Genomic DNA, 21,816 nt, shown 5'->3' on the forward strand with positions numbered 1-21,816 from the left:
TGGTAGCACTAGGAAGTTTTGAATGTAAGCAGAAGGAGTAGTCTGGTGACAAGAGCATGAGTTGTATTGGCAGCACTTTGTGAAATTTCCAGCGGTACCAAGGGCAAATTGCTCACCCTCTGCCTGCAGATGGGTCTGCATTTATGGAATTGGGTTGATACTTTAACCTACTAATACATTTGTTTTCTAATTATTTATGTGGCCTTTACATGGAAAAAAAGACAGAAATAGCATTAAAAACAAGGATCATATCTTCCCGTTCTCATCTTTCTGTCACCCGACGCTGCTGCTGCACAAGCTGTCGGGCTGCTGGGGGCTCCCGGTGCAGCCAGAATAGCCAAAGTAGGTGAAAGGTTGTGGAGGAGCACACAAACAAGCTGGCATGCCTCTTCAGTAGTTCAGTGAGGGAAAGGTTCTGCAGCTGCTCCAACACTTACACAATCTCCTCTGGCTGCTCATAACTTGCAAAAGTCAAGAGTACAGTAGCTGGATCATTTTACAGATGGAGCTGCAGCTGGTCAGCAGCCTGCTTGGAGATGTAAACATAGCAACGCAGCAGCCTTGAACAGGAGACACCCTTTTTCCTCATTCCCTGCCTTTGTTACCCATGTTGGAAATTACCTGTTAACTCTGTTAAAATCATGGAAAATGAGACTGGATTGCTGGTTTCAAAATTGCTTTTCCAAAAAATAGCTAGAGGCTTGCCCAAGATTAACTATGGGTGTTTAAACTGGCAGTGTAGAGGTAGCAGAGAGGGAAAAAACTGTTTTGGAGTATAGCTGTACCATTCAGGAAATAAAGCTAGGACTCAAACAGTGATAAAAGTAGGACTCAAAAGTGTTTATCTTGAAATGTTTGTCACTAGATGATGTTGAATTCAGGAGGCTGCTTACTAAGTAGGGGGATAGTAATCTTCAGCCAAGTACACCACTGCTGGGGAGATAAAGGTAGACTTTCAGTGTGGGCTGGCTCTGATCGAAAATATATACCTAGACACAAAATAATGTCCTTTTTCAGCCTCAGCTGACTACTGTAGCAGTCTTCATGGAAGAGCATGTGGCATCCTCTATGAAAGCTGCAAATGCAGAAGAAAATAAAGAGGAAGGGTATCATCAAGACAGCTGCCACTTTGGGCCACAGCTGCCTTTACTGTGAATAGCCCTGCTCTGGGGAAGATCACCTGGGAAAAGGTGGAAACCTTGTGAAAAGTAAGGAACAAAGTTAACGTTTGCAAAAGAATATAGCTTTTAAGGTCTAAATGTGTTTCAGCTGAATTAGAAAACAGTTATATTTTTCTGTAGGAATATGGGAATGGGGTTGGTTGAACAGGATATCTCAAATTAAAAATTTTGGATTAGACATCTTAAGAAACACCTTACACTGAGAAGAAGTTCTTGCTTCACTTGTAACACTTCCAGGAGAATGGGGCTTTGAACTGGTACACATGCTGATTTGTTTTTCAGAGTAGAACACTCTGGGTGAACAGATGTTCTTGCTAAGTCTTCTATCAGATGCGCTTGGTGCTGTTGACTGTAGCAGGACAATTGGTGAAGTGGATGTGGTGGCTTGAGTTTCTGCTCAGAACTGTAGCCTTGAACGGTTACTCCAGGTTATTTTGTCTGAGGCTGATGTTAGAAAGCATTCCCAGTTGTTCCCTCTCAGCATTTCCTTCATCAGATATGAAAGAGTTTATTTTCTTTTAGTGTCCACATCATATGAACTTGAAGGAGAAGTTTAGTCTAGGAAATAGTAAGCCAAGATATCATCTAGAAAAGGGCTCTCTATGGTGTTATCTGGCCACTCTTTAAAAAGGCTCATGGTATCTCCGGAATGCTGCTTCTCCTTAGTGCTTTGGATTACCCAAGGGAAGTTTGTATTTTATTTGCAACATCCTGACTGTTATCACTGAAGTGTGAATTCACAGATACTAATCAGTTGTTCTCATAAAGACTGAATTTCCATAACATACTCTACAGGAGATGTCTACACAGTAGGTCTATGGGAGTTTTCTTATTTGATGAAATGTACAGCCACAGGCTAAGGTGTGATAACTGCAGTTAAATATGAAAATGTAGCTTGTGTATTAAAATAGTCCTGATAAAGAGCCAGTACAATAAAAAATGTTGCACTGCACAATTAAAATGCTTTGCCTTTGGGCTCAAGTAAGTGCAAAATATTTTTATATCATGACTAACAGGTATCTAATTATGGGTAAATGGCCTATGCAACATTGCTGGAACAGTCTAAACAAGGGAACTCTTCCTTTCTCCATTAGTTGTGGCACCGTTTCTGTCTCATGGTATAGTAGACAAAACCTGCAGTTTCTCTAGGTAGCATTAAGTATGTTTTCTTGTTTCTGTAATTATTTTAATGCTTTTTATTTATATAATTTGGTATTTTCAAATTCAGTTTTCAATGTCGTGCTCATCTAATAGTCACTGAAATGAAAAACAAAATCATCAGAGCTATGGTGGTACTTGATTTCCAAGATTTCTGTCTACCTAAAGTGACATAAAACCCCACACTAGTTTAATATTTCTTCATTTCACTTACTGAAATCACTTCAATATTCTAAATTTATTGTGGTGATTACATTTATATGCAGGTATTTATGAACATACATTTCATTTAGTTTCTGTATGGAAAAAGACCCCTAGAGATCAAAAAATACTGCAAGAAAAGAGAACATATTTACGTATTTAAAAGTTAAAAATATGTGCAAATACAAATCTTGATTCCCTGTTATCTGGGGCATAATACCTGGGTACAAATAATCAGCAATAAGTTTGCAGGCATTGTTTTCAAAAAGCTGCCTTTGAAAAAAAATGTTTTAACATACTCACAGGAGGATACAGCTTGTGAAATGGAGATGAAAAATATCTTTGTCTGTTGTGAGACCAATTGATTTACAAATTTAATTTGGAAAAAAATGTTATTAACAAGACTTATTTTTGCTGCACAAAACTAGATTCACTAAAATGTGTGAGATCTCCATTTACACCAGATAAAAAGCAGTGTAATTTCTTCTTACACACTCACACAACTACTGTTGAAGTGTGAGTTGTTAGGCCTTCCATTTTGTGGATACTCATTATGAAAACATATTTAAGTAAGGTTGAATATTTGGGCATTTTCTCATTCCCAGAAAGAAATACGAGCTTACCTATTCTCTATTTCATTTAGTACTGGAGAAACGTTTTGAAATTTTATTATTCAGATCAAGAAATAAATCCAAGATAAACAACCAGAAGATAGTCTAGACAAGAGAAAACTTGGTAATCACCACAAGAGCCCTTGCTAGCTTTCAGCAAGTGCTGAGAGTGAGGGCAGTGCTTTCCCCTGGGTTGGGTGATGGAGAACCAGTTTGCCTTCTGCTTTCTTGTCCAGATATGCTACATGGGATCCTGAAAACCAGTTCCTTATTTGCAAATCCCTATACGCTTAAGCCTAAGAAAGAGAGCTAAGAATTTTATCAAAAAGGCAGTGTGGCATTTAATTGGCGTAAGATACTGAAATGGATATTGCATATATGTGTTGCCACGCTGAAATAAACAAGTGTATCTGTTTTTATTGGTATTTTGGGCTTACAGCATGCACATCCAATGATGTACATGCTTATCACCTCTCATGAATAGAAACAGTTTTAAAATTCTAAGTATTTCAGTTAAAAGAAGTGAAATCAAATCAGTGCTAGGAATCCTACATTCTTCAAGGCCTTGGAGAAAAAAATAGAGAGTAAAAATGAACAAATAAAGACATTTCTGACACACTTTCCTTAGTCAAACCTTCATTACATTTTCCCTCTTTTTGTGAAATACAATAAATGGATATTGTATTTACCCTTTCCATGAGAAAGCCTCAAAAAAGTGTTTGATTGCAATTTGAGAAGCAGTCTGTAGTTTTGTGTGAGCACTCCTGGCTGCTTCGTAGAGGCTGCCAAGACCTTGCAGGGGGATTTCAGTCAGAATTAAGAATCCATAGCACCTTGACAAATTAGGTGCTAGGTCTGACAACATGCTGAATTGAACTGTACTGTTGTAAAAACATGGGATAAATTTCCCCCAGAAGTCACTCAAAGAGAACAGAGCATTTTGACTCAAAAGATTTTCTCTTTCAGATAAAAAGGGTGTCTCTATTTAACCATTCCTGGAGAAATATGTCTCATATTGTACTTTTGAAACATCCAGATAATTCCAGTCCTTTACAGTCAGTTCATGTTTCAAATCTTGTGCCAAATGCTCAAATGCCTTGGAGAAGACCCAGAGGGAACACATAAAATTATATAGGAAAGGCACCAATTCACTCTTGCTGAGAAGTAATTTGGTTTGGTTTAGTAACCTGTGAAGTAGTTCTATAAAATTATGAACTTTAAGGAAACTGTAAAGAGTGTGATTATTGATATCTGCTGTAGGTGACCTTTATGTGCTGAAAAGATCATGAGGTAGTAAAGACAAAAAAATTACAACCTCCTTTCCTTCTTCTCTCTAATGGTCTGAAATTGAAAAATTGGATCTATTGAACCCCAGTTAAAGTTAGGACAGCCAAATAAAACAAGGCTACAACCTGCAACTTGCAGTTTTCCAAGTATGTAATTTATATACTTTAGAGACTAAATGCTGCTGCTCAAGGGAGCTGTGAGTCACCACTCTCACCTGAACATAAATCACTTCATGTTATTTCCATCCATTCAGTACCTCTTCCATTAACTTCCCCCTCTATGGTAAAGAAACATATCCCAGCATTTCAAAGGAATAGATGTACACGTGCAGATCACCCAAAGCTGTTTGTCCTGCTTCTTTTCTCAGTGCTGTGATAACAGCTGTGTGCCTCACTATCTTTCCTACTTCTCAGTATCTTTTCTGGCTGTTCTTTCTTTGCTGCTTGTGTTAACATAATCTAAACTCCTGGCAGCTTTATGGAATTTGGACTGGTATTGATCAGCTTGCAGGATATGGTGAATGCCTTAACGTCATAGTTGCTGGCATTACAGCACTATGTGGCAGCTAACATTTCAAGTGCATTAGCTGTGCAAGTGACCTTTTAACTCTCCTTAAGAGCATCTCACAGCTGCAGTGAGTCAGCGTGCCAGTTATCACAGTGCTCTGAGGGTGGCATTTTAAGTGTCCCTTGTCATCTTGATAGGGGACCAAAAAGGGAGTAGCATGACACTGGGTATGCCCTATGACACAGACATTGCCTGAGTGTGCTGGATGCTGGGAAATGCTGACGGGGGCCCAGACCAGAGCCAGAATAGCATTGCTTTCCTTGATGTAAATATCCCCTAAGAATTCCCCCATAATCACATCAGTTGAATTTTTTTTCCACAACTCCCTTTGAAAGGAACCCTCTCTGGTCCTGTCCTGTCTCACTCTGTTCTTTTTAATAAACATATTTTCCAGAAGTGTATTAAGCAACATGAATAGCATTGAGATATGCAATTGCCTTATTCTTCCTTCTATTTTTCATTATGAAAGTTATTAATATTCACATTTTTAAAAATTTTATTTTATGGCTGATACACTGTGTACAGCATGGTCAAAAGGATCCCAATTCAAGTAGAAGTGTAGGGACTGTCTGATCCCAACTGCTGTGTATATTTGTATGTAGCCTTGATTTGGCCTAAAAGAAAGCCTTTATGCTTGCAGAACAGATTTATTGTATGTCATGACTGGGAAACTGGGCTGTCACCAGTAGGGTACAGCTCAGATTTTCAAATGCTTTTTAAAGTATTTAGGGATCTGACAGCTGTGTCTGAAAATACATGAAGGGGAGGTTGTTTACAGGAAGGGACAAGCTTGGTATGCTCACTAACTACTGCATTGCTGAAGAGCTGGCTGTACTGTTCTGTACTCAGAGTTCAGATAATAACTCATGAGTTGTTATAGGAGTTAAGTGGGTGATTTTCAGCAGGATTGTGGGAAATCTTCTTGCCAGCTGCACATCGTAAGAAGTCCTATGCATAGCTACTGCAGTGTGAGATATTAGAGGGGATCACTGGTACATCCTTGAAGTGATGGGTTAACTTCTCAGCCAGAGGAAGGTTGTGCACGTGTTATTTCCAGTTACTGGATAGTGTGTGAATGACTGTGAATGAAGTCCTAATCCAATGTCCACTGCATTCAGTTAAATGGTTCCAGTAATTTCAGCTGTAGTCTTAAGTGGGAACTGGATCAAACTTCTGTCTGTAAGACTGGAGATAGCAAAAGACACACTGAAAGGAACAAGTCAGTTTTAGGGTTCATATTTTAATTTTTCAATAATTTTAAAGACTTCCAGAAAAGCATTTTATAAGTCTGATTTGCCCCTTGTTCAGTTTCCTACCTTATGCACAGAATAATTCTATGAGTTGAAATTTTTTTTTCTTATGGCTGTTTAACTTGAGAAAGTCAGTGACCTAGGCCACCTTTATAGCAAGGAAAAATAAACCAGACATTCATATTGTTGTTTTGAAATCCTTTTCTCTGTGTGCTTTGTTCTTTCTCGCTAAAATAAGCAATACTTCAGTTTTAAAAGTGCTCTGCCAGTGTCATGTCCATCATTGCTCATGGACTGTCAGAGGAAACACAGGATATCTGAACTGAGAGAGACCAGCAGGGAGATCTGGTGCCAGAAACCAGGGGGCAGGAAAGGAGGAGAAACTGATGATTTCCCCATCTGAGGACCAACATCTGAATGCACTCTGTGATCAGGAGGGAAGCAAGGGACATCTAACCCTGGAACTGCCTGTCCCTTCTCCAGATGTAGTAAGAAAATATTAGAAAGGTAAGATGGAGCTTTGCATGGAGATTTTTAACTGACTGAATGTTGCTTTATGCAGGGTCTCAGTGAAAAGAGCCTCCTGCTATTTTAGTCAGTTGTTGAGGTCACTGCATTCAGTTAGCTCTTCTGAGAGCTTCCCAGACTAGGGATGCATGACATGTTAGGTAGCTTTGCTGAGCCATCCCACCCATTGTCCATACAGTGTAGAGTCCTAGGATGGATGTCCTATAGAGTGGTCCTATCAAGGCCTTTTTAGCATTCATACCACCCCGTATAGGACTCTAATTAGCTGTTGCTATTATGCTAAAGCACCTCAAAGGTAATGACTGAGAAGAGATGATCTTCCTGGGTTTTTTGGTATTGAGGAGGGAGAGTAAAGTGAAAGAAAAAGTGAACTTAATACCCATACTCAAAACAAGACTAGTCAAAACATGAGCCATGGATTATAAATTGCAGCACATTTCATTCCTAGCAAGGCATGCAAGCCTTCTGTCTTGTTCTTGTCAAAACATCTTTGTTTTCCCTACTCGTTCAGACTTTGGATAGATGCCCTCACTATCAGTCAGTATGAACAGTGGGGTTTTTCCATGACTCAGTGATGTACAAATGTTTAGAAACTCCCTAGACTTTTAACAGGTGTAACCCTACTGTCAATTTTACCCTAAATTCTGAAACTGGATATTCAGCAGGGAGTCAGATCTAGGCCACTGCTTCAATCCAGACAGTGAAACCTCACAAAACATGAGAAAAGTCCTTAAGACCCTTTAAAGAATTGCATGGATTTTGTGTCCTATAGCAAGTCTCTAGATCTAAGCTAAACATAATTCTTTGAAAGGTTTTTCACACCTCACTGTGACCTTTTATGTTAGCTGCCAGATCAAGGTTGTCAGCTGTCTGCCTAGTTAGTCAACATCTGGATATCTGGAGGGAACAACACACAGATACCATTTGCTGCTGCCTGCAAACATCGAGTCTGAAGCCCCGAGTCAGTGAAGGCATCTCTCACTATAAAGTGGTCTCCAAAATAAGCAAAAGCTGAAGATGTCTTAGAAAAAAAAAGTAGTCTGAGGAGATAATCACAGAAAAATGTGTCTAAGATGTCTTGACTGCCTCTTTAAAATGATTGGAGGAGAAGACCCAGGCATAGCTGACCTCCCTCTTTGTGCTAATTTAGGAATGGTCCCTGGGATATTACTAGGGTAATATACAGGCCAATGCCTACACCTGGAGGTTGATTGAGGTTTGGCACCTTTATGCACTTCTGAGTAGAGTAGGGAAGCTCTGCTCAGCTGTGAAGAGACAACAGTAGGCGTGGCTGGAGTAAGGGCTGGACTTCCAAGGAACTAAAGGCATGTTTTTGTGTGAAGCTGTGTGTCAAGGGCTTTACAGGCTGGGGTGGGGTGGGATTGAGTGTGAAAGGCTGGTGGGTCTCAGGTGGGCACTAAATCCTCAGTCCCAGCTCTTGCTGCCCTTGGGCTGTGTTCAGCACTGTGTTCAGAAGCCATGCCTGTGCTTTATATTAGGATGGATAGTGATGGTAGAATAAGGGTAATAGTTACAGTTAGGGAAAAGGAGAGTAAAAAGAAAATTGAAGGAAGCTAGATACCATCATGTCATGTGGGATCTGCATGGACATGGGCAGCTCTGGTGTTGACAGTGCACTTAGATAACATTTTCATCAATGTTCTCAGGTCATGTATTTTCTTGTGGGCACTAGTTGCTTTGCTGTTTTTACTTCAAGGATTATTTCAGATTTATGTTTAGGGACAGAAAGAAACACAGACTGGTTTTATACTGCCTGTATAATTTAGAGTTCAAATGAGGTTTGATATCCATACAGAGCAATGGTTTGTTACCGATTTCTGTGAAAATGTTACTTCCCAAGTGAACAGTAAGATATTGGAGGGTATCAATTTTCTGTAAGTATAAACTCACATGACTTCTTTTTCTTGGCAAAATATTGGTGAGAACTGACCCCAGTTCTGTAAGAAACTCCAGTACAATTCTGCACTAAAGATACAAAGTGCGTAGGACAAGGAACAAGATAGTATATTAGTATATTATTGTAATCTTCTTTCCAAGCAAACAGGCTGAAAGCATTTGAACTAAGTCTAGAAATAATTAGAGCCTGGATTATATCTGCTGCATGACATAAACCCAAAGTTACTAGCTCACATAAATAGAAATTTGTTATTTTAAGGAAGATATGAAAGAGATATAAACATAGCTCAGGCAACTTAGTTTCTGTCAGAACCATGGCAATTGTAGTTATGGTACATTAGAAACAGCCTGTTTATGAAAACTAGGCAGCAGTGCAACAGTATGGCATTCCTCTTTTACTATGGCAGACAGCACTTAAATACCATCTTGCAACTGAACACAAAAAAAAGAGAAATATTTACTATTCCATGGACCACTTCCCCTCCTTATGTCTGAATTCACTGAAGACACACTATTTTTCCCATTTGTGAAGCGTCAACATTTCTGTAACACATAGTTTTTTCCCCACTGTGGAAAGAAGCAATTTCTCAGTCACTGGCATTTGTCTGAGAGCTTGGCATGCTTACACGTGACCAAGTATCCACATGCAGCAGGATTTGTGTTTTGGCTTTGAGCAGAGGTGGTAAGGGAAAACATGATATAGGTGTACAGAAATAGACTGGGTATTTAGATTCTAAACAAATTGTCAGATCTGATCTAGGTCTCTGGTAGAGCTAAACCTATTTTCTTGTTTAACCCAGACATTCTGTAATATTCTGGGTGAAAACGCTATAGAGTTGAAAACTAAAATTTTCATAGGAATTGAAAATAATGCTTCTGATATTATTCTATACATTCAAGTTTTCTATCTAAAAACAAGTAAAGGAAATTATTTTAGAACTGATCAATGCCTTTTATGTGCCCAAGTTTCATCTTAAGTGGACAACTAATTTTTCTTTCAGAAAGTTGACTTCTAGACTGACCCTAAGCAGGTAGATACTTCTGTATCCCCAGTCCTTGGCATAGTGAAAGTATCTGCTAAGGAAGCTGTTACAAAACAGAAAGCTTGTTCTTCCTGGCCCAGAAAAAGTAAGTTTCTCCTAAGTGCTTTTAATTAGAGTTTGCTCCTGAAATGGGGAAAATCTAGCTATGCACTGTGCAAACATAATTTATGCAGCTGTTAGAAGAAATGTAGTTTTACATTGTTGTAGCCATTCTTGGTAACTAATCAGAGAGAAAACTTTCTGAGTTAATTATGTCTTAATAAATGACCAAAAAAAAAAGCAGCAACATTTTGTAAAACCAGAGTTATTTTGTCTAGAAAGCCAAAGGTTTTGAAATGGACATGAGACATTATTGAATAGGATTAATTCTGTCTATGTTTCTTGAGACATTCCACCCCAGCAGATTTCTGTGGCAATGCAGGATGTCATGGCAGCTAACCCAGCCTAGGTTAGATTTGCCTGTGTGGCACTGTCTGAGCTCAAGGATGTTGCCTGCTGAGATCCTGAAATGTTTCTTTTCATAATGTTGATCCTTTCTTTTTCCTGGTTGCAAAGTCATACTTAAGATACTTACTCCTATTTATTTTTATTATTTTTATTTTTATTTTTATTTTTATTTTTATTTTTTTTTTTTATTTTTATTTTTATTTTTATTTTTATTATTTGTTTTCAATGTTAATAGTTGGTAATTTGAATGTATCTGGTGTTAGCTAAAGAGTTATTAATTAAGTTGAATTGTAATACAAGATTTCTGAGCAAAAATAACAGTTTTTCAAGAAAAGTCTTTAGGCTTCTTCAAAGGTACCTTACATTTTACATTCCTTCTACATTCCTGCAGTACATATCTGTCACCAAATATACAAAAGAAAGCCAGTCATAGTATTATTATATATTACCAACAGGCAGTTCTATAGGGAATAGTAAATCTGTAAGTACTTTGGAAGTTACTTCATTGAAAATTCCAGAAAATTAATCTTTCTTTTTCCTGAACATTTTCCACACTGTTTTCTGTATTATTTGCTGGCCATCTCATGTTTCTGATAGTAGCAGTGATGGCTAAAAATGAACAGGAATCTTATCTACAGCACACATAATAAAACAAAGTAAAAAGAGTCTGGTCCCAGGTCCAGTCCTTACACACAAAGAGATCCTCAGGCGACATGGCAAAAGGAATCTTGGGAAGTTCTGTGGATACTGCACAAGCAGCTGCCAAAACCATGGAAGTCAGTTCATGTCAACAAAGTAAAATGTATTGCATAACAAGTTCAAAATACAGCAGAGATTTAGGTAGTATTACCTGCAGAATAACAATGATAACAGCACTGTAGGACATAAACAAGCCAGGAGGTTCCTGGAGGCAGTTATGATAACTACTTCCTCCAAGCCTCCAAGTGATGGAGAAGCCAAGTGCACTGCTGGATCACATCCTGACCAAAGAGGGGCTTGTTGGGGATGTGAAGGTTGAAGACAGCCTTGTGTGCAGGTCAGCCTGCAGTGACCATGAGATGGTGGAATTCAGTATCCCAAGGACAGGGAGGGTGGAAAAACAAGGTCAGAACCCTGAGCATCAGGAAAGCAGACTTTGGCCTCTTCAGAGATCTTGAAAAAGTGCTGTGTGATAAGCCCTGGAGGAAAGGAGGGATAAGAAAGATGATTAATATTAAAAGGTTACCTCCTACAAACTCAAGAGTGTAACATCCCAATGCATAAGAACTCAGACAAAAATTTCAAGGGCCATGTGGATAAACAAGTTCCTCCTGGCAAAACTCAAACAAAAAAGTATGCAAGGACCTGTGAGGAATGCAGAATCATTCTCTGAACATTTAGAGATGAAGCTTGGAAAGCTAAAACCCAGCTGGATTTAGATCTGACCAGGGGTGATGGCGACAACAGGAAGGGCCTCTATAGGTACATAGGTGACAAAAGGAAGACTAGGGAAAATGTGGGCACCTTGCTCATTGAGATGGGGCATCTGGCTACACAGGGCACGCAAAAGGTACTGAATGCCTTCTTTGCTTCCATCTTTACTAGCTACACCAGCCTTCAGGAATCCTGGGTCCCAAATGCCAAGAGGAAAAACTGGATCAAGAAACATGTACCCTTGGTGAAAGAGGATCAGATCAGGGAATACTTAAGCAAACTGGACATACATGAGTCCATGGGCCCTGACGGGATGCTGAGGGAACTGGCAGATGTCATTGTGAGGCCACTTCCAATAATCTTTCAATAATCTTTGATTTTTCATGATGACTGGGAGAAGTACCTGAAGACTGAAGAAGGGTAAATGTCACTTCTGTCATTCAGAAGGACAAGAAGGAAGACCCAGGGAACTACAGGCTGGTCAGCCTCACCCTGACTGCTGGGAGGGTGATGGAACAGCTAAACCTGGTAACCAATCCCACCCAGGCACATGAACAATCAAAAAAAAAAAAAATTACCAGGAGTAGTCAGCATGGCTTGACTAAGGGGAGGGGCTTGACCAGCTTGCGAAACTTGTATGATGACGTGACTGGCTTGGTAGGTGAGGGGAGAGCAGTGAATATTGTTTACCTGGACTTCACTAAGGCCTTTGGCACGGTCTCCCATACGATCCTTCTAAACAAGCTGTTGATACATAAGCTGGATGAGCAGTGAGGTGGGTTGAAAACCAGCTGAATGGCCAGGCCCAGAGGGTGGTGATCAGTGGCATGAAATCTTTGCTGGACTTCCTTCAGTATGTTGATGTCTGTTTTCTACTGGGACCTCAGAACTGGACATAGTACTCCAGATGTGGCCTCAGCAGTGCTGAGCAGAGCAGAAGGATCACTTCCCTTGACCTGATGGCAACACTTGTCCCAACGCAGCCCAGGATCCCTTTGGCCTTCCTTGCTACATAGGCACATCAATGGCTTATGTTCAATTTTGCCTCTACCAGGACCCCAGCTCTTCTGCAAAGATGCTTTCCAGCTGGGTGGCCCCCAGCATGTAGTGGTGAATGGGTCTGTTCCTCCCCCGATTCAGGACTTGCACTTTCCCTTAGTGAACTTCCGAAGGTTTCTGCTCGTACATTTCTGTCGTGGTCCCTCTGGATGGCAGCATGACCCTCTGGTATATCAGCCACTCCGCCCAGCTCCCAGATTTGTGTCATCTGCAAAGTTGCAGAGGGTACAGTGCCCCATCATCCAGACCCTTGATGAAGATGTTGAACAAGATTAGACCTGGCACTGACCCCTGAGGTACACTGCTAGTTTCTGGCCTCTGACTAGACTCTGTGCCTCAGATGTTCAGAAAGTTTTCAATGTACCTCACTGTTTGTGAATCCAGGCCATGCTTCACTGCGTTCTCTGTGAGGCTCTTATGAGAGACAGTGTCAAAGGCCTCACAGCTGTCCAGGTGGTCACTATCTGCCACTCTGCCCTTTTTATACTTCCTTTATACTTTGCCTCTAATTTATATTTGTATCTCCCTCACTGTGCTTACCAGGGCAGCAGAGCTAAGTGTACCAGTATTCAGAGTTTTCAAAACAGCAATCTTCTCAGAGAGAGGACCAGTTCCACTGGGGTGTTAAAGCCTTTAACTGAGGAGCTTTAAGAGAGTAGACAAAATTATCCCTCAGTCCTTGGGGGACGAGAGCCATAGCTAAGCCTGCGGCCCTGCTGCCTGGGTGGAGTGAATTGTGTCCCTGACACCTAGTGGCAACATGGCACTGTGTAACAGTAATTCAATCTGTGATACTCTCTTTATTATGATGCTCACGCTTTAATGGGGTGTTTTATTTTTCTTTTCTATGTATTAACCTCCTTTGTACTAATGAAAGATCAAGCATCAATCAATGTCTAAAGTCTTAATGGAAGTTCTGATATATGATGAGAAGGCTGAATAAATAGGAGGATCAAGAATACTGAATAACTATATTTTACTAGCAGTGTATCAAACACGAGTATTTGAACAACTTCAAAATAGTGAGGTGAGTAAGGAAACAAAAGTGGTGTTCTTATAATAACTAATGACTTATTAGGGCAGTTTTTCTTATCTCCTATAAATTAAACATAAAACTAAGTTATTAAATAAGAATTTTAATGGGAAAAAAGATAAAAATGAATGGTGGCTGCCCCAATCACTCTGTCATATAATGTATATGCTCTGCCATGGAATGTACCCATATTCTTTCATTCACCCATCATATCTTCCCGAAAAGTTTGATGGTTAATAAAGCAATGTATAGTGAAACGATTTTTGCTATAAGAATTAAAGGGATGGGTTCATGGACTAAGGAAGTATTCATAATCTAAGTATACAGGGAAAGAATATATGGTTTGTATGATGGAGAGCAGAATCATCAAGTAGATGAGATGCTGGCTTTTCAGGGACTGGTGTTTTGGAGCAGCTCACTCTTCTGAAAGATCCCAGCCACTTCATCTAGAGAATCAACATCCAAGCACTTCCCGTCGACCAACTTGATTGACCCTGACTTGCCTGAAGATGATTAAGAAAATGTACTATTTAGGAGAGGTAGGAAAAGCATTTACAGTGGAAGACTTACAGTGAGCATTTCCACGGGGAGAGATCACAAAACATGAAAGAGGCTGCAGTTTCAGGTAACAGAACATAGGACTGATATCAATGGCACAAGCCTAAGGATCCGTTTATGAGGTTCCCAAATGCAGGCCTCTCTCTTGCTGTGTTAATGGCCACACCAAACTGACCTCATGGCTTAAGAGTTACTTTGTCATAAATCAGCTTATCTTGAAGGAGGGTAGTGGTCTGAAATAACTGTGGAGGCATGGCAGTGGAATGTAATTCAAAAGCTTCTCCTTCAACATGACACCAGATGGTGATGCTACATATCTGTTTGGTGTTAGGTTTTTCACAATGCACATTACACGCACTCTGAGCAAGGGGGATTTTGGCACTGACTTCCATGTAGTCATCATTGGCTCCTGTACAAAGACATGAGCCTGGGGCTTGTCACTGGAGTGCTGCATATTTACATGTCTCATAGAGCTCACTGAAACCTTTTGCACACTTTGTTTCACAGCTTATGTGCATGTCAGAGGTTTTGAGATAAGGATAGAATACTCCCAAATATTAAGAAAACCCACAAAAATAAAAATACTTAGAATTAAATAATAGAACTATCTCAGCATGCATTGAAACTCACTGAAATGAAGTTTCCTCTTATACACAGAGAAACATTCTTCAGGTAAACAGGGAAGATAAAAACTCTGTTAAAAAGTAGAACATTAGCTGTCTTTAGGATAGTCATTAAAATAAGTATGTATATAGGACGAACCAGTGGAAAGCAGAGTATCTGATCATGCTCCAAAAAAACATTTATATTTACTGGAGAGAGTTGTATGTATGTTGTCTAGACACATGTGCGGAAATATTTTTATTTTATTCATAGTCGTGGTGAGAAAACCATGGTGAGGTGAGGATACATTCATCTTCCTAGTGTAGAGTGTGACATAGGTAATGGTTCCTCTGGCTCAGTTTGACATTTTTCACTGATACTTACTTTTTATTTACTCTGTGACTCATTTATAATAATACCCCAAGGGTTGTTTTTCTGGGGGCATGGGTTGAAAAGCAGTGTGTCTTTATAAATTCATCTACTCTAATTAGTGGCTGCAAACACAAAAGTCCATCATCATACTAATGTACTGTAAAGTCAGCAGTGCCCTTCTAGATCTTGATGAGATCTGTTTTGTTTTCTTTTCCTGTGTAACCCTGGAACGGGATTTTTTGGATGTGTAATACAATGGAGGTACAATTGCAGCACCTTTGTAAACTTATTACTCCTAAGCTTCTTACAGTGCTTTCAACATAATTTCACATAATCATCATTTTGCCTTGCTGTAGTTGTATTTATAGCACATTAATAAAAGCTGCTGGGAGTGAGGAGGATTTTACATCTGCACTGTACTGCAAAACCTGACAGTTAATTTTCAAAAACTAATTTCTGCTAATGAGTTACTACTCCTGGATGCTTTTGGAGAGGCATTAGCAATATGTGCCAGACCTGGCAGCTGTGCTGCTGGGAAATGGTGAGAAGCAGGAAGCAGATATGGACTGCAGGCAGCTGTCAGGCAATTATGTAAAGGGAGGTATCAAAGAAAACACTGCACAGCAGGTGCAGCCCAGGGAAGAAGGGGCAACACTAGCCACTGACACAGAAATGGGAAGGGTTGCTGAGATACTAGCTGGTGGCACACCATGTGAAATATATAGTCCCTAGGCTGCAGCGAAGCCTCTGTGACTTTAGCTGTGACTGCACAGGAGCAGGCTGTGACAAAAAGTGAATCTCTCACAACATACATTTACATGATATTTTACAGTGGATGGGTATAGCTGTTGTGTAGTTCATCTGACTAGAAGATGTCATCCACATTTAGGCTACAGGCATCTCCTAAAGCTGCAGCCTGTGCTCAGTCATGCAGCAGGTACCTCGCTCCCCTGCTTATTCAGAGGGAAGCCTGGAGGCATTGAAGGCTGCAGGTGGAGCTGTTCAGTGCTCCAGCATCCCTGAGCTGCTTGCCAAGGTGGCTGCAGGGCAGCTGCTGAGAGACCACTCTCTTGTGTACCGTACATAGCTCTCCTGCAGCAAAAAGACCTTGAAAGCCCACGTTCTTCCCCAACGAGACCCTCCCCTTGTAACACAAGGTCCCAGAAATGCCAGCATCACTGCAGGGCTGGAGGGCAGCAGCACTACTAGGGACAGCAGATCTCCAGCATCAAGTGTATTCCCACATCTCAGCTAATCACTGCCTTCTGCCAGTAATACACGTCAAGGAGAAATACTTTATCTCAGGAATGACTGGGGTGGCACAGACTCTCAGAAAGGCACAGAAGTTCCTTGGGCTATTACTGCAGCAGTCAAGACAACACTGCTGGATTTGTCTGCTGATAGAAAAAAATTTGTGGGAAAAAATGTGATCCTCAGTTTGTGTTAAGCAGTCCATCTTTCATGCTTTCAACAGACTCTTGACACCATACAGCTGATTAGACTCATGGCAGCTCTGCACCAACCCTTATGGATGATGCTAAATAGCTCTGCTGTAAGCAGGTCAAACAGTGTGCACACATGAAATCAGTGCTTGTCTATTCCAAAGCATGGCTTCTCCCTCCTCCACAAGGAAACAACCCTTTCCAGGAGGTCAGCCCTGTGGTGTGGGACCTTTGAGATGACATAACTCTGGCAAGAACTCGCTTTCCTCCTTCACGTTGGGCATCATGAACAGTTTGGGGATTGTCACATGCCCTGCACTGTGCTCACATGGTTCCATGAGAAATGTGGGTCCATGGGTTTCCTGCTGTGGCACCTGACTGATGCTCCACTCTGCAGTTTTCTGCACACAGATGAATCAGGGCTGTGACAGCATTGCTGCAATGAGGTAGTAAGTTCATAGGGCAAGAAACAAGTAATTTGATACAACTCTTAGCTTCCAGCATGATGGGCAGCAAGATATCAATGCAGGCACAAGGTGCCCACTAATGACAGCTTACTACTGATCTCTCATCACTGAGACACCACCAAGCCAATGCACAGTACTTTTCTTCTGACCAGACTACACGTTTCTCCTTTCTTTCTGCAGACCATTGCCAGATGTCTCACAGGCTACATGGGAATGTGGTCTATGGATGGGCACTTATATGATTTGGCCACCACAGAGTCTGACCACTTTTAACAGCCCAAGAGTTGAGAGACTTAGGAGCACCAAGCTCGACTGCCCTAGTACTCCCCTTCTCTCCCTACTCTCCATTGTAGCTCATCACTTCCAGCGTACAGCTTTCCAGCACAAGAGCTGTTCTTCTAACATGACCTTGATCTTATCTTCTCAATCAAGTGTTTCATATTTTGGGCTGTTTTCTAAAGAAACTGTGTGCTCCAGAAAACAGAGGCCAGCAGCTATTCCACAAAAAAGTGCTGCAGCTCTTTGGCACTGCAGAGCACTGTTGCAATTGTGTAATCTGTCATGGATGTATTTCCCACTGTCAATTATTATCCCAGCCCTCCAAATAATGAGCTCTGTCAAGCTGATATGCAGAACGAAAGACAGCACTCAAGTACTTGATGATCCCAGGCCCAGAGGTAAGGGAAGTTGCCACTGCTTGGGTCTATGAATTTCAGGTAGATACCTTCTTTATTTTTGGGTGGAGATAGAGACATAGCCCCTTTCCTCCTTCCATTGCTGTCTCAGCATCATCTGGGCTGTGCTAGATTGACATCTAAACTTGACATCACATTAGCAACATCTTTAACATCTTTAGCATTCACCACCTTTCGCTTCACCACTCAGGGAATGATTGTGCTGTGACTGCTGTCATTTATTCACAGAGAACCACCCCTGGAGCTGCTGTCACCTCAGCCTCTGCAGCTGCTGCCAGGCCTTTCCTCCTCAAAAGACTTAGGGGTGTGTTCCTCCACCACAATCCAAGTAGACAAGGCAGGTGCAACAATCACTTTCAGACCCTTCCAGCTCTTTAGGCCTATAGCTCTTTGGACCCCTGCCTTTATCTTGCAGAGCTTCTTGTTCTGACCCTGTCTAGACCTAAAGGTCATCCCAGGCCCTAACTCTCCCTCATCCCTATTTACTCTGTCACTGGCTTTATAACCATCTAGTGTACAATTACCTAAGAAAGCCTTCTGCCTCCATCTCCTCTGTAGTCTTCACTAACCTCTAAGTTAAGAAGAGTGGGCAGGAGATTTTATTGCCAGTGGATAAGATTAATTCTTATCCCTGGCACCTCATTCTAGAGATGCCTTTTTGGTGCAGATGTAGTTCTATCATGCCTGGAGAAAGCAGGCAGGCAGTCCTCGAGAATGGCACAGGGCATGAAATGCCTACATAGGCTTGGTGACGATGTGTTGGTTGTATGTACATGAGAATGACGTGGGCATCCTTTGAAGCAAAAGTGTCAGAATTGTTCTGCCTACCAAACACAGACAACCCAATTCAGAACATGGGTGTGTTAAAAATTGTGGGGCAGAATACACTGCAATGTCTAAATTAACACTTGATGCCTGTCTACTTTTAGTTCCGAGCCATAATCTCAGTGTCCTCTGAGTTGAGGGGTTCCAAATCACCTTACCTTCTATATGCCAGAGATGCAGCACTCTGTTCCACCATGAAGTGAGGACAGATAGCCCTGTTCATGTCATGCTAAGCAGTTGTATTCATTTTGGCTGTGTGGAAGCAGCCTCATACCTCCGGACTCAAATGTATAATTGATTTGATTTTCCAAAAGCCTGGTTATGAAGGCTACTTGTCTGCTGAATTTTAATTTGCCTTGTCTTGGTGGAACAGTCTGTGCTGCCATATCTTTTCCCTTAGGCTTCCTTGCTAAGATGGTTGCTGTGTGTGAAAACTCGTAGCATTCAGTAGAAATTTTCCCCAACTCCTCCAGTATTTATTTTTAGATTCCAATAAGAAAAAACATACCCATCTACAACTCTAGGCAACGACAGCTATTTGGGATCAGAAGCAATGCTGAAATAATCATGCTCACACACTGCAACAATAAATTCCCTTAACCAAACAGCACTTTGAAGCAGTGGAACAAGCCCACCACAGAACTGCTTTATCAGCTATCCCCTTTTAAGAAGATTAAACTGTTATATTTCTCTGCTGCTGCTTTCATCTTCCCTCTCTGAGTGTCATCCAGGCCTCCAGGCAAGCATAGCTGCTTATCCTCATCTGGAGACTTTAAGTCAGGAAAAACGAGGGTGAGAGAAAAGAAAAATTACAGATGTATTTGTCAATAAGCAGTGGGTATGTATGACAGGAGCATGATTAAAAAACGGAAGCCATGGCCAGGGCCGGATGTCTCAGACCACAGGTATCTGGTTTTCTAACACAGCAGCATAAATTCAAAGCTAGGACACTGCTTTGAAAACTTTTGTTGTGCACTGACATGTTGATAGCCACTTCTACAAAGATCCTGATCCTTACTGTAATTAGCACCTACTGTTGTTGTGACAGTAGATGGGACATTAAGGCCAGATTTTTCTATTAATTTACACCAATTATTCTATCCAGCTCATAGTTAAGGCGTAATGGAAAGGTGAACAAAGATGACTGTCTTGGGCAGAACAAAGTATGAAAAATAAGGGACATTTCAAAGAGACATTTTAGATAAATACTTTCCTTTATAATCTTCTCTATATAATGCATTTGTACTTTCAATTGTATGAATAATTTGTCATAAGGTTCAATTTGTTGTCAAAAATAGCACTTATCTGCTTTCATACATTTTAATACATCTTCATGATATGTGAAATTCATGCATCACCTTGTATGTACCACTGATTTTAATTTTGGTAAAGCTAAGCTTTAAGTTAATATTTGGGAGGTCTCAGGAACACTATAAAGGAATCCTTTTGTGTTTGCAAAAATGCAAATTATTGTTGTTTTAAATCAAACATAAAGGTATAGATTTCAAACCAAACGTGGTGTGGGGAAATAAGTCAACCTTTTGTAAGAAGTACAAAATAATTGTAAAGAGAACTGAGTGCTGCTGTTAATTCCGTAAACTCCGACATTTCTTTTGGGCCCTTCAGCAAAGCTATTGAGCTCTCAGGAGACACCAGCGTAGCTTGGTTTTTGAGAGAGCATTTCAGATTCTGTGTTCCTTAAACTGCCCAGTCCTGCCCCAAACCTGTTTCACTTTCAGGCGCTGCCACTCAAGCTGTGGAGCTCTCCTTTTGCAGCTTCTTCAGTAATTCAGAGCATGAGCACAGTAGAAAAGCACAGTAAAACCCTTCAAGCCTGAAGTCCTCTCCAGGCTGCTCTGCCTGCATGACCGTTGCCAGGAACTTGGGGAAGTGCCTCCCAGAATGTTCCATTTCCTCCCCAGGTTAGCTGCTTTGCTGATGTGTTTCCAAGCCCTTCCCAGTACAGTGAACCTTTTCAAATAAAATGCTTTGGTTGCATTACATGGCAAGCACCTGCTATTTACAAAGGCAGTAATAAAAGTCCTGGAGCCTTTCTTTATTGCAGGCCATTTCTGTACCTTGGTTACAAGTGCAAAATCAGAAGCCCAGGTAATTATGTGTTTTAACAGGCAGAGTCTCAGATGTGAAGTCAATTTCATGATTCCTGTTTCAGATGTACAGAACTGTTAAGTTTTAGAACAACAACTCTTCGGTGACAATGTTGTAGGAAAATGAGAAACAAAACAAGAAAAGAGGCTTAGAAAAGAGCCTGTCACTAAAATAATTGTTTCTAAGAGCACACAATTGCAATATGTTTGAAGAGTGACCCAAATCCAGAACAGCATGGAACTCATCCATCTGCCACAGATCTCCCTTTAACTTCTACTTCTATAAATCATCTCTTATTTTTGATGAATTTTTCTGAGAAGGAATTTATCCTTTTTAAGACATGTGGGGGTTTTTGGCTTTGTACATGTGTTTGGGCAAAGATCTCAGAACTGGCAATCTACCAATAGGAAACCAATTGACAGAGGAATTATTAGTGACTGTGAACCAGATACCTTTAAAATCTTCATTTGTATTCTCACATAGATTGTGGATATTCAGACTTGCAGAAGCTTCAGCTCAGTGATCTGCTTGGAGTTCTTACTGATTTTAGCAATCAGTAAAAAAAAGCTCTCCAATACTTTCTGCTTAACTCTTTTATAACTGAGCAGCCACCCATGCATTTCTTATGTGAGTAACTAACTAGTTCACTTGTGAAGAAAAGATTTCTGAACCCATGTAGAATAGTGCCCTATAGTGACTTTACTGCTGTAACAATAAACCTGACTTCAGAAGTGATATTCCTCACTTTTTCTAAAGCTTGCTTTCATTCTGCCTTTTGATCCTTTGTTTAAATAATTGCTTTTGAAAAGCTGGAAGGTATTTTGAAACATCCTTTGTTATTTGCCAAGCCCAGGTTATACCTACCATGCAAAGTGTCTAAAATGTGCTGCCATTTCCACTAAGCCTTAGAAATGCCTGCTTTGAAATTAATTTTTAATCTTCCAGTGGCAGAAACTTCCTAGAGGGTTTGCTCATTTATTAATGCTGCTGTGAAGTAGGAGTTGCTGGTGCCTCAGGCAGGAAATGCAATGCACTACTAATTATTACTAA

General features: G+C 40.6%; 1 long non-coding RNA gene across 1 annotated transcript; it reads left to right on the forward strand.

The window, feature by feature from the left end:
• The first annotated feature begins 6,522 nt into the window (after nucleotides 1–6,522).
• On the forward strand, nucleotides 6,523–21,510 carry LOC146440992 (uncharacterized). Its single transcript, XR_014849741.1, has 3 exons — nucleotides 6,523–6,762; nucleotides 13,540–13,689; nucleotides 17,318–21,510. It is a non-coding gene; the product is annotated as an uncharacterized LOC146440992 (long non-coding RNA).
• Nucleotides 21,511–21,816: the final 306 nt, after the last annotated feature.

Source organism: Lichenostomus cassidix, chromosome 2 (assembly GCF_008360975.1).
Source record: "Lichenostomus cassidix isolate B80296 chromosome 2, HeHo_3.0, whole genome shotgun sequence".
Classification (NCBI taxonomy): Eukaryota; Metazoa; Chordata; class Aves; order Passeriformes; family Meliphagidae; genus Lichenostomus; species Lichenostomus cassidix.